Source organism: Mobula hypostoma, chromosome 6 (assembly GCF_963921235.1).
Source record: "Mobula hypostoma chromosome 6, sMobHyp1.1, whole genome shotgun sequence".
In the NCBI taxonomy this organism is placed as follows: domain Eukaryota; kingdom Metazoa; phylum Chordata; class Chondrichthyes; order Myliobatiformes; family Myliobatidae; genus Mobula; species Mobula hypostoma.
Window position 1 is genome coordinate 121,797,333 of NC_086102.1, and position 13,410 is coordinate 121,810,742.

Consider the following 13,410-nt stretch of genomic DNA (forward strand, 5'->3'; position numbering starts at 1 on the left):
TCTCTGCTTCTAACACTTCCCCTGGCAGCTTGTTCCACGTGCCCACCAGCCTCTGTGTGGTAAAACTTGCCCTTCAGGTCCCCTTTAAGTCTTACTCTTCTCACATTAAACCTATGTCCTTGAATTTTAGACTCTCCTACCCTGGCGAAATGACTGTACTTATCCAAAGTATCTATGCTCCTCATAATTTTATAAACCTTTGTCACAACTCAGCCTCCTTCAATCCAGGGGAAACAATCCTAGGACTCTCCTGATAGCTCAAGCCCTCCCCGAAGTGTGCTTGTGAATATTTCTACACTCTATTTATCTTAATCAAATCCTTCTGATAATATGGCAACCAGAACTGAACACAACACTTCAAGTACAATCTCACCAACATCCCATACAGCTGTAAGATGACATCCCAATTCTTGTATTCAATGTCTTGTCTGATGAGGACAAGTGTTCTGTGTATGCCTTCTTCACCATCTTGTCTACATGTGTTGCCACTTTCAGGGAGCTACGTATTTTGTCTGAGGTAAAAGCAACCCTCCACTCCATTACCACTGTCTGACTCCTACCACTGAGCCAATTCTGCTATCCAATTGGCTGGCTCACGCAGGATCCCACGTGATCCAACCTTCCAGACCAGTCTATCATGTAGATTGCCTTCATCAGTCATCTTTTCAAAAACCTCAACTGAATTCATGAAACATGATTTTTCACACACAAAGCCATTGCTGGCTATCGCTAATTAGTCCTTGTCTTTTCAAGTGATAACTCAGTCAACACTAGAACTTGACTCACCAGTTCTTGCCTTACTGTCTTAAATAAAGACACATTAGACATTGTCCAGTCACTTGACTGGTGGATAAGGAAGATACAAAAATCTCTGCCAGGGCCCCAGTAATTTCTTCCTTTACTTCCTGTTGTGTTCGTTACTGAGGGATAGCACAGAGCACACCAGGACGCCAGCATGTAGGATGCTCAACTGAACTTTATTGGTAACTCTGGTTGTACAGTATGTGTACTCCCTCCTGGCACTGAGTCTGACTCTGTGACTGAGAAAGGAAGTGGGAAGAAGAGCGAGCTGTGGTGATAGTAGCTTCATTAGTTAGGGGAACTGAAAGGAGGTTCTGTGGACGAGAATGATATCCCCAAATGGTATGTTACCTCCCAACTGCCAGGCTCCAAGGCATCTCAGATCGAGTTCCCAGCATTCTTAAGTGGGAGGGTGAACATCCAGAGGTCGTGGTCCATGAAGGCACTAATGACATAGGTAGGAAGAGTGACAAGGTTCTGCCAAGTGAGTTCAGGGAGTTAGGTGCTAAGTTAATGGGCAGGACCTCCAGGATTGCTACACGTGTCAGACATTAGTGAGGCCAGAAATAGGAAGATTAATACATGGCTAAGGAGTTAGTGTAGGAATGAGGGCATAATATTTTTTGGATCATTGGGCTCTCTTGCAGAGAAGGTAGGACCGGTGTTGAAGAGACGTGTTGCACATGAACTGGAAGGTGACTAATATCCCAGTGGGAAGGTTTTCTCATGCTACACAGTGGGGTTTAAACTAGAGTTGTGGGGGATGAGAACCAGAGTGCCAGAACAGATAATGAAGTGGTTGTGGAGATGTTGTTAAGACCTCAGACAAAGTCAGGAATCAAAAGGTTGAGCATGGCGTGACTGATATCCTGAGCTGCGTACATCTCAATGCAAGAAGTATCCTAGGAAAGGCAGATGAGCTCAGGGCATGGATCAACACTCATGATATTGTAGCCATGAGTGGGACTTGGCTGCAGGAGGGGCAGGGCTGGCAGCTCAATACTCTGGGGTTCTGTTGATTTAGATGTAAGAGAACAGGAAAGATTAAACGAGGAAGGGTGGTGTTACTAGTAAGGGAACATGTCATGGCAGTACTTAGTCAGAACAGACTCAAGAGCTCATCTAGTAAGGCATTATGGGTGGAATTGAGAAACAAGAAACAAGAACATGACCATGTTAATGGGGCTATATTACAGACCTCCTAACAGTTCAAGGGTGTTAAAGGAACAAATTTACAGAGCAATCGCAGACTGTTGCAGGAAACATAAGGTTGACATAGTAGGTGATGTTAACTTTCCACATATTAACCAGGGCTCCCATACTATAAAAGGACTAGCTGGGATAGAGTTTGTCAAATACAGTGGCATGCAAAAGTTTGGGCACCCCTGGTTAAAAATTCTGTTACAATGAATAGCTAAGCAAGTAAAAGATGACCTGATTTCCAAAAGGCATAAAGTTAAAGATGACACATTTCTTTAATTTTTAAGCAAGATTATCTTTTTATTTCCATCTATTAAAGTTTCAAAATAACAAAAAAGGAAAGAAAAGGGGCCAAAGCAAAAGTTTGGGCACCCTGCATGATCAGTACTTAATAACACACCCTTTGGCAAGTATCACAGCTTGTAAACGTTTTTTGTAGCAGGTAAGAGTCTTTCAATTCTTGTTTGGGGGACTTTCGCCCATTCTTCCTTGTAAAAGGCTTCTAGTTCTGTGAGATTCTTGGGCCGTCTTGCATGCACTGCTCTTTTGAGGTCTATCCACAGATTCTCGATGATGTTTAGGTCGGGGGACTGTGAGGGCCATGGCAAAACCTTCATCTTGCGCCTCTTGATGTAGTCCATTGTGGATTCTGAGATGTGTTTAGGATCATTATCTTGTTGTAGAAACCATCCTCTTTTCATCTTCAGCTTTTTTACAGATGGTGTGATGTTTGCTTCCAGAATTTGCTGGTATTTAATTGAATTCATTCTTCCCTCTACCAGTGAAATGTTCCCCGTGTCACTGGCTGCAACACAAGTCCAAAGCATGATCGATCCACCCCCATGCTTAACAGTTGGAGAGGGGTTCTTTTCATGAAATTCTGTACCCTTTTTTTCTCCAAACATACCTTTGCTCATTGTGGCCAGAAAGTTCTATTTTAACTTCATCAGTCCATAGGATTTGTTTCCAAAATGCATCAGGCTTGTTTAGATGTTCCTTTGCAATCTTCTGATGCTGAATTTTGTGGTGAGGACGCAAGAAAGGTTTTCTTCTGATGTCTCTTCCATGAAAGTCATATTTGTGCAGTTATCACTGAACAATAGAACAATGCACTACCATTCCAGAGTCTGCTAAATCTTCCTGAAGGTCGTTTGCAATCAAACGGGGGTTTTGATTTGCCTTTCTAGCAATCCTACGAGCAGTTCTCTCTGAAAGTTTTCTTGGTCTTCTAGACCTCAACTTGACCTCCACCATTCCTATTAACTGCCATTTCTTAATTACATTACGAACTGAGGAAACGGCTACGTAATAACGCTTTGCTATCTTCTTATAGCCTTCTCCTGCTTTGTGGGCATCATTTATTTTAATTTTCAAAGTGCTAGGCAGCTGCTTAGAGGAGCCCATGGCTGCTGATTGTTGGGACAAGGTTTGAGGAGTCAGAGTATTTATAAAGCTTTGAAATTTGCATCACCTGGCCTTTCCTAACAGTGATTGTGAACAAGTCATAGCCCTAACAAGGTAATTAAGGTCTGAGACCTTGGTAAAAGTTATCTGAGAGCTCAAATCTCTTGGGGTGCCCAAACTTTTGCATGATGCTCCCTTCCTTTTTTCCCACTCTAAAATTGTACAAAACAAAAATAATACATGAATCTTGCTTAAAATGTTGAAAAGAATGTTTCATCTTTAACTTTATGACTTTTGGAGATCAGTTCATCTTCTACTCACTTAACTATTCACAGTAACAGAAATTTTGACCGGCGGTGCCCAAACTTTTGCATGCTCAGGAAAGTTTCCTTACTCAGTACGGTAGAAGTCCCAAAGAGTGTGTGATACTTGATCTTCTATAAAGGAACGAGACAGGGTGGGTGACAGAGGTTTGTGTGGGGGAACACTTCGTATCTAGTGATCACAATGCCATTAGCTTCAAAGTAAAATATGCCAAAAAGATAGGTCTGGTCCATGGGTTGAGATTCAAAATTGCATAAAGGCCAATTTTCATGGGATCAGAAAGGATCTGGCAAGTGTGGATTGGGACAGGCTGTTTTCTGGCAAAAGTGTACTTGGTAAATGGGAGGTCTTCAAAAGTGAAAATTTGAGTGTATGTGCCTGTCACAATAAAAGGGAAAGATAACAGGTGTAGGGAACCTTGATTTTCAAGAGATACTGAGGCCTTGGTTAAGAAAAAAAAAGGAGGTGCATCACAGGTATAGACAGGAAGGAACATATCACCCTTAGCAACAGGAGAGGTACCAGAGGAATGGAGGATAGCTAATGTTGTTCTGCTGTTTAAAAAAGGCTCTAACACAAACCAGGAAATTATAGGCAAAAGTTATTGGAAAGTATTCTTTGGGTCCGGCTCTATAAGCACTTGGATTGACATGGACTGATTAGGGATAGTCAACATGGCTTTGTGCATGTTATGTCATGTATAACCAATCTTATAGAGTTTTTTGAGGAAGTTACCAGGAAAGTTGATAAAGGCAATGCAGTGGATGTTGTCTGCATGGACTTTAGCAAAGCATTTGACAAGGTCCCACATGGGAGGTTGGTCAAGAAGGTTCAGTCACTTTGCATTCAAGATGAGGTAGTAAATTGGATTAGACATTGGCTTTGTGGGAGAAGCCAGAGAGTGGTAGTAGATGGTTGCCTCTCTGACAGGAGGCCTGTGACTAGTGGAGTGCCACAGGGATTTGCAGATGACACCCATATTAGAGGTGTAATGGACAGTAAGGAAGGCTACTATGGCTTGCAGTGGGATCTGGACCAGATAGAAAAATTGGTTGATGAAATTTAATGCAGAGAAGTGTGAGGTGTTGTACTTCGGTAGGACTAACCAGGGTAAGTCTTACACAGTGAACGGTAGGGCACTGAGGAGTGTGGTAGAATAAAGGGATCTGGCAATACATCATTTTTTGAAAGTGTTATCACAGTAGATAGAGCTGCAAAGAAAGCTTTTGGCATATTGGAATTCATAAATCAAAGTACTGAGTACAGGAGATGGATGCTAAGTTGAAGTTGTATAAGACATTGGTGAGGCCTAATTTGGAGTATTGGGTGCAGTTTTGGTCACCTACCTACAGGGAAAATGTAAAATGATAAAAGAATACAGAGAAGATTTATAAGGATGTTGGTGGGTCTGGAGGACCTGCATTATTGGGAAAGATTGATTAAGTTAGAGCTTTATTCCTTGGAATGTAGACAACTGAGGGGAGATTTGATAGAGGTATACAAAATTATGAGGGGTGTAGTCTAAATGCAAACAGTCTTTTCCACTGAAGTTACGTGGGACTACAAGAGGTCATGGGTTAAGGTGAAAGGGGAAAAGTTTAAGGGAGAACTTGAGGGGAAATTCAAAATGAAAGGGTTATTCTGCCCCTTTAGTCACTTGCCCTAAGCCATTAGGCTCTGGAGTATATCTCTGTGGTGGGACAGATAAACGGCCTGATCTGGTATGGGTTCCTGGAAACGTTGAATTGGATGGAGATTCTAGAACAGGTGCATCCACCTCAGGTAGGTCATCCTTGTCATAAGGATCAGGCCAGTCTATATTTTTCTCTACCTTTCATGATCTCTGAAGGTGCATGAGTGCACGCTTCTTCTGCCTGATTTCCCCTTGTGATGTCCTGATCACAAACAATCGCGGTGCACGCTGCCGGACTACGGTTCCTTTGATCAATGGGCCTGAAACTCAGACAGCTTCACCACTCCTGAGCGGCTATCAAGTTCTTGCTCTGTGTCTGAGACCATGTATGCTCTTCATTTCCTCATGCTGTTTTGTCTCAGAATTTCTCACTTTGTCTAAGTCTGGTAAGTGAGGCTGGTGAAGGGAAGGAAGAACAGGCAGGCTTGTTCTCAGTCTCCGGCCCGTTGACAGCTCTGATAGACTGTAACCATTAGCAAGAGGTGTGGAGCAATAAGCTGGCAGTACCTTGTAAGGTCTTTTGCCTTCAGTAGGAGACTCTTAAAAGTTTGATAGTTCTTCCTGCTTCTCCATTTGCCTACGGGTACTGTGGGCCACTTGTCTGGTGTTTGTAGTCCCTAGCGAAGGTTTGAATTCTGAGCAGCTGAATTGTGGACCACTGTCTGACACAAGTGTTTCTGTTATTCCATGGCAGGTGAATACAGCTTTCAGCTGCTGTATAACTGCTGCTGAGGATGTGGAGGACAGCTTGGACACCTCGACTTTCCATAAGTAGTAAGGTATTTGTCTCCTTTCTGCTCAAAAATGTCTCTGCCTGAAATTTGCCTTGAAATATTTGTGAATTCTAGGGGCAGAGAGGTTCAATATGATTTTTGTGCTTTCTGCATGCTTCACATTGCTTTACATAATCTCCCAGCTGTATGCTCAGACCAGGCCACCACATGGAATGCCTCTCTTCTTCCAGAAACATCTGCATGATGCTAAGCTAGGGCACATCATTAGTGAAGTTACCTGGGGTCGTCAGGTGTTTCGGGTCTTTCAACATCATACACCCTCACCCAAGCGACCTGACTGGGGTTGATCAGATCCCGGCCTGTGCCCTAGCAGCAACCCATAGATCTGCCCTCTTTATCCAGAGCCATCTTGACACTTTTTCTGCTGCACCTGTGGTGGTAGAAATGGCTCTCCTTCTCTCTCCCGTGATTCCAAGTGCAGTGTATACTTTGCAGAGCAACTGGCCTGCAAAACCACGATACCTGACTTCCATGAGCCAACACTTTGCTCTCCAGCCTCTTCTTTGGTAGTTTTCTTCAGATCTTCATACTTGGCTCTTTTCCGTTCATAGACCTCCTCCATGTGTTCTTCCCACGGCACAGTAAGCTTAAGCTTCGATGAGTCGGACCACAACACAATGTCAGGCCACAATGTAGTCTCTTGTGATGTGGGGAGGAAACTGCAGCTGTTTTCCCAGGTCTGCTTTTAGCTTCCAGTCCTGCGCAGCGAAGAGCAACCCGATTGCTTTCTGGTGTTCTGTTGGTCTTTCCCCCTCTTTGACAAAGCAGATGGTATTCTTGACCGGACTTGTTTTCTGGCAGATGTTAAGGGTGCTGCAGATTGTCTCAGCAATTGTCCGGAGGACCTGGTCATGCTGCCAGCGATAACGGCCATCGGCAAGAGCTCTGGGACAGCAGCTCAGAATGTGCTCTAGCATACCGGTCTTCTCACAGAGGGGGAAAGCTGGTCGTTCTGCAAGGCACCAGCAGTGCAGGTTAGATGGGCTAGGAAGGACGGCATAAACAGCCTGGTTAAGGAACTTGATGGGGTGTGGATCCACCCTCCAGAGATCGTTCCACGTGATCTTTTGCTCGATCACCTGCTTCCATTTGGTCCAGGCTCCTTGCTGTTCCATTGCCACTGCCCTGCTGGTCCTCTCCTCCTCCACAGCTGCGCTTACTTCATTCTGGACCAATTCCCATCACTCTTTCCCTTGTACTTTGTCAAAATGGGGGACTTCAAGGCTTCCAAGTCCAGCTGTCCCCTTGGCGACTGCCCCCACCAGCACTTCGTGGCGCAGTCGCGCCTCAGCTTCTTCCACTGCGGCTTCTGCTCTCCACTCTCTTCCAGTTCTCATGGCCACTCTTGCTGCGGCAACCTTTGGCTCTGAAGAGTCCCGGAACTGCAGCACCTCTCTTACTCACAAAACCTTGAACTCCTACTCAATGGATTTCAGGGGGAGCCTCAGTTTGCGGTTATTCCCGTACAGAGCGATGCTGCTGATGTTCCTTGGTAAACCCAGCCATCTTCGCAGGAACTGGCTGACAATCTTCTCTAATTCAGGGACAGAGGAAATTGGAAACTGATAGAGAAGCGGTGGCCAGAGGATTCTTGGTAGTGTACCATGCTGGTAGATCCATGCCTTAAACCGCCCTGGAAGGGCAGTCCTGTCAACCTCTCGCAACCATTGTTCAAACTCCCCACAGGTGTTTCTTATTGCTGCCTTATCTCTGAGTGTTGCATCAGACATCTTCCCAAGATTTTTAACAGGTTTCTCTGTGATAGTAGGAATTGGAATGTCCTCAATAGAGAAACAAAATTTCTCCTGTACTCTCTCCTTCTTCAGCACTACAGATCTTAATTTTGGAGGCTTAAAGGACATCCTTGCCCACCTCATCAACCTTTCCAGCCCCTTAAGAATCCATCTAGCACCAGGCACTGACTCCATAGTGATAGTCAGATCATCCATGAAGACTCGTATTGGTGGTTGGTGGATCCCAGATCTTGATTTCGGGCCTTGACTCTCTGGCTCTATAGACTTTACCAGCATATTCATTGCCAGGGCGAAAAGGATGACTGAGATGGTGCAGCCTGTGATGATACCAGTCTCCAGCCTGCACCAGTCTGATGTCATTGGCCCTGTTGAGACTCTCAGGTGGAACTCGTTGTAGTAGTCTATAAGGAGGCTTCTGATTCCTTCAGGAACTTGGTGCCTCCTCAGAGCATCTTCAACAACCTTGTGGGGGATTGATCCATAGGCATTGGCCAAATCCAACCACAAAACCACTGTCACCCTTATTCTCTCTGGCCTCTCTCAGGAGCTGTGTGATGACTCCAGTGTGCTCCAAGCAGCCTGGCACCCTTGGAAAGCCACCCTTCTGGATGGAGGTGTCGATGTAATTGTTCCTCAGGAAGTACTCTGTTAGGCGCTTTGCCACACCGAATGCCTTGCTCTTCGGCACCGTTTTCTATGCCTTGATGTCCTTGATGGATTTGACGGATGATTTTGACATGTTTAGAAGCAGAAATGATGAGTCTGGAGCCCTTCAGCAGCAAACCATCAAGAATGGTGAGTGTATCTCTTTCAAGCCAGTAGGTTCTGATTTCATGTGTCCTTTCAGAACAGCTGACCATCTATATTCACGGTACTGCATGACCTTGTTTGAGATTTGGTCCTTTTTCAACTCGGCATGAATTTTGTCTGGTTTACTCTGGGTTGCAGGAAAGCTTTCACGTACCTGAGCTATGTGGACACTGGTTTCTTCCATGAGGGTGGAGTCAGTTTCTGTCCAGTCATTTTCGCATGGCATCCTTGACAAAGTGTCTAATGTTATGAAAGGTTTGCCGGGGACATATTCAATGTCATAACAGTATCGCATAAGCCTCATTCTGAATCTTTGCAGACGTGGAGATAAGTCATCTAAGTGTTACGAGCTGAGGAGGCTGACAGGTGGCTTGTGGCCTGTTTCAAATAGGAATTTAGTGCCTATTAAGTAGCAGCTGAGGTGCTTACAAGCCCACACAAGAGCCAGTGTCTCCTTTTTGATTTGGTCATAACGCTGTTCAGTAGGAGTCAGTGCTCTTGATGCATATGTCACCAGTTTCCATACACAATTGCAGCATTGCATGAGCACTTCCCCGAGGCCAAAGGAAGAGGCATCGGTTGAGATCTTGGTTGCTTTTTTCAGATCAGAGAACGCCAATGTTGGCGTAGAGATAAGCTCTGCTTTAAGTGATGAGAATGACTTCTCTGCTGTGGTTCTCTCTGCACTTCCCCAGGCTAGTGGCCCATGGATTATTACAATGTATCTAAATATTTTTCATAAATATATGTGGACAAGAACAGTCTTACTGTAAATGCTTTCTTGTTGGGGATCTCACTTGGTCTATAGCACAAATTTATTAACGATCAACTGGTTCTGACACCATGTTGTGTTCGATATTGAGGGTTAGTGCAGAGCACACCAGGACGCCAGCATGCAGGATACCCAACTGAACTTTATTGACAACCCCTGCTTGTACACCATGTGAACTCCTCCCATGTGGGAGTGGCTAACTGAGTGGCATGGGAATGACATCATTAACTACCACTACACTTCCCACAAAATCCTATGATACATTTGGTCAGGCCCTGCAGATTTATCCTCTTTTATGCATTTCAAAAGCAATCATTTGTTTTAGGGAGAAAAGATTTGTAAATTAAAAACACATATCCAAAATAGTCAAAAGGATTAGAGCAAAAATTCATAAAATGAATGTCAATACACTGATAATTTAATGTACTGTATATATTATGCTTAAAATAAAACCTCAATGTCGCATATTAAAGAGCAAGGCAGACAAATCGCATAATGTTTTCATAGCTTTCATATCAAACATTTTTATATGACAACAATAGAAAACATGGAGTGGAATTTTCCATACCTCATATAAGCAATTAAATTGCAATTTATGTATAATCTTGCCATGTGTGTATAACTAATTGTGTTTGTAATTAATGTGGCTGCTTGTTTTTTTGGACTTTTTATTCTATAGTGGAACGATCACAAATGGTGCAGGAGGGACAATGGTAAGCACGCTCAAGCTTAAATTAATTGGCAGAGATACCAACAGATGATATATAGTAAAACAGTGGGCCATACAGTCTGCATTGCACAGATTCAAAGATTTCTGGAGGAAGGTGAACTGTAACTTCCAAAAATAATTAGATAAATGCCTGAAAAGAAAATAGTTATGGGGAAGGAAGAGATATGTGAGACTAACTTAATAACTTTTAACAGTTTTGTATAGTGGACAAACTAGCCTCATTCTTGAGCAGGATTGCAAAGTCAGAGTCAAATTTATTTCAGCCAGAGGGTGGTGAATCTATGGAATTTGTTGCCACGGGCAGCAGTGGAGGCCAAGTCATTGGGTGTATTTAAGGCAGAGATTGAGAGGTATCTGAGTAGCCAGGGCATCAAAGGTTATGGTGAGAAGGCGGGGGAGTGGGACTAAATGGGAGAATGGATCAGCTCATGATAAAATGGCGGAGCAGACTTGATGGGCCCAATGGACAACTTCTGCTCCTTTGTCTTATGGTCTTATTACCAAAGTACATACAGTATAACCTCAATGACCAATTTATTAGGGTTACCTCCTGACCCTAATAAAGAGGCCACTGAGTGTATTTTTGTGCTCTTCTTTTGCCGTAGCTCATCCACTTCAGGGTTTGGCGTATTGTGCATTCAGACATACTCTTCTGCACAGCATTGTTTTAATGTGTGGTGAGTTGAGTTACTGTTACCTTCCTGTCAGCTTGAATCAGCCTGGCCATTCTCGTCCTACCTCTCTCATTAACAAGGCACTTTCACCCACAGAACTGCTGCTCACTGGATGTTTCTTTCTTTTTGTTTTTCACACTATTCTCTGCAAACTCTAGAAGCTGTTGTGCATGAAAAATCCCAGGAGCTCAGCAGTTTCTGAGATACTCAAACCACCTCGTTTGACCCCCAACAATCGTTCTGTGGTCAAAATCACTTAAATCACATTTCTTTCCATTCTAATGTTTGGTCTGAACAACAACTGAACCCCTTGACCATGTCTGCATGCTACTGTATGCATTGAGTTGCTACCACATGATTGACTGATTAGATGTTTACATTAATGTGCAGGTGTACAGGTGCACCTAAAAGTGTGCAGATTGTATATTACCATATATTACCTTGAAATTCATTTTCTTGCAGGAAAACAAAGAATTTATTTTTAAAAATTCTACATAAACAAAGATTGACAGACAACTAATGTGCAAAAGAAGAAGACAAATTATGCGAATAAAAATATAATACTGAAAACGCGAGTTGTACATAGTCCTGGAAAGTGAATCTGTAGGCTATAGAATTGGTCAGAGTACTAGTGATTGAAGTTATCCATGCCAGTTCAGGAGCCTGATAGTTGTAGAATAATAACCGTTCCGAAACTTGATGGTGTGGAACCTGAAGCTCCTGCGTATCCTGCCCAATGGTAGTAGCAACAAGAGAGCATGGCCTGGACTTGTGGACGAGTTAAGACATCCACACCTCCTTCTCCAACACCACCCCCCGCCCCACCCACACACAGTCCATCCCCATAAACAATGCTCAAGCTGCTGAGTTCCTCCAATTTATTTGTTACACCAGATTCCAGCATCTGCATTCTCTCGTTCTAGGTTGCATTATTGAATTATTTTATTCTAAAATAAATACTGGGCAAAAATAAAGCATCCTTTGGATTAAAGCAGTTATGCCTAATCTTTAAAATCCAAAGTTCAAAGTAAATTTATTATCAAAGTACATATATGTCACCATGTACTACCTTGAGGTTCATTTTCTTATGGGCATTTACCGTAGAAACAAAGAAATTCAATAGAATATATGAAAAACTGCACACAAAGACTGACAAACAAACAATGTGCAAAAAGAAGAGAAACTGTGCAAATACATAAATAATAATTAATAAATAAATAATACCGTGAATATGAGCTGTAGGGTCTTTGAAAGTGAGTCCATTGGTTGTGGAATCAGTTCAGGTGAGTGAAGTTATTCACTCTGGTTTAGGAGCCTGATGGTTGAAAGGTAGTAAATATTCCTGAACCTGATGGTGTGGGACCTAAGGCCTTTCCGATGACAGCAGTGAAAAGAGAGCATGGCCTGGATGGTGGGGGTTCATGATGATAGATACTGCTTTCTTGTGGCAATGTTCCACCAAAATATATTCAATAATGGGGAGGACTTTGCTTGTGATGAGCTGGGTTATGTCCACCACTTATTGTAGGCTTTTCTGTTCTTGGGCATTGGCGTTTCCATACCAGGCTGTGAGGGAACCAATCAGGGTTCTCACCACTGTGCATCTGTAGAAAAGGAATGGTGCGTCGCATCCGGAGTTTCTCCGGTTAGCAGACGATTTCCCTCCGCGTCTCTCTGACGTAGTGGGGAACCGCGTACGAGGCAAGTTACAACAGTGGTTTGCCATTGCCTTCTGCTGAGTGAGTTTCCAAAGAGATCACCAGCTCGTAACCCAGCACGGATGGAAAGCATGCAGGGGAGCCAGCTGGATTCGAACTCAGGAGCTTTCGTCCCGAGTTTCGGACCTGAAGTCCGGCACTGATGCCACTACGCCACCAGCCAGGTCGCAGTTTATCAAAATTGTAGCTGACATACTGAAACTGCAGAAACTTCTAAGAAAGTAGAGGCGCTGTCAAGCCTTCTTTGTAATGATACTTCTATGCTGGTCCCAGGACAGATTGTCTGATGTGTTAACACTATGGAATTTAAAGTTACTGACTCTCTCTATCACTGATCCCCTAATGAGGACTGACTAATGGATCCAGGTTTCTTTCTCCTGTAGTCAATAATCAGTTCTTTTGTTTTGCTGACCTTGAGTGAGAGATTGTTGTGGCACCATTCAACCAGATGTTCAAACTTCCTCCTATTTGCCACCATCTTTGATTCAGCCAGCAACAGTGTCTTTATCACACAAAAACCTCATTTTAATTCAGATGCTAGAAACCTGAGAAAAATAAGATGCTGGAGGTCAGAAGGTGGGAATTGCTATGTTAATTAGCTCCTGGGGAGAAGTGGGTTGATGGAGTGGGTATAGGAAATGCAGAATGTCATAGGAATATTCCTAAAATAAGATGAATATATAGACAGGTGCTTGATCGTTGGCATGGATATAATGGGTTGCAGGGCCTGTTTCCA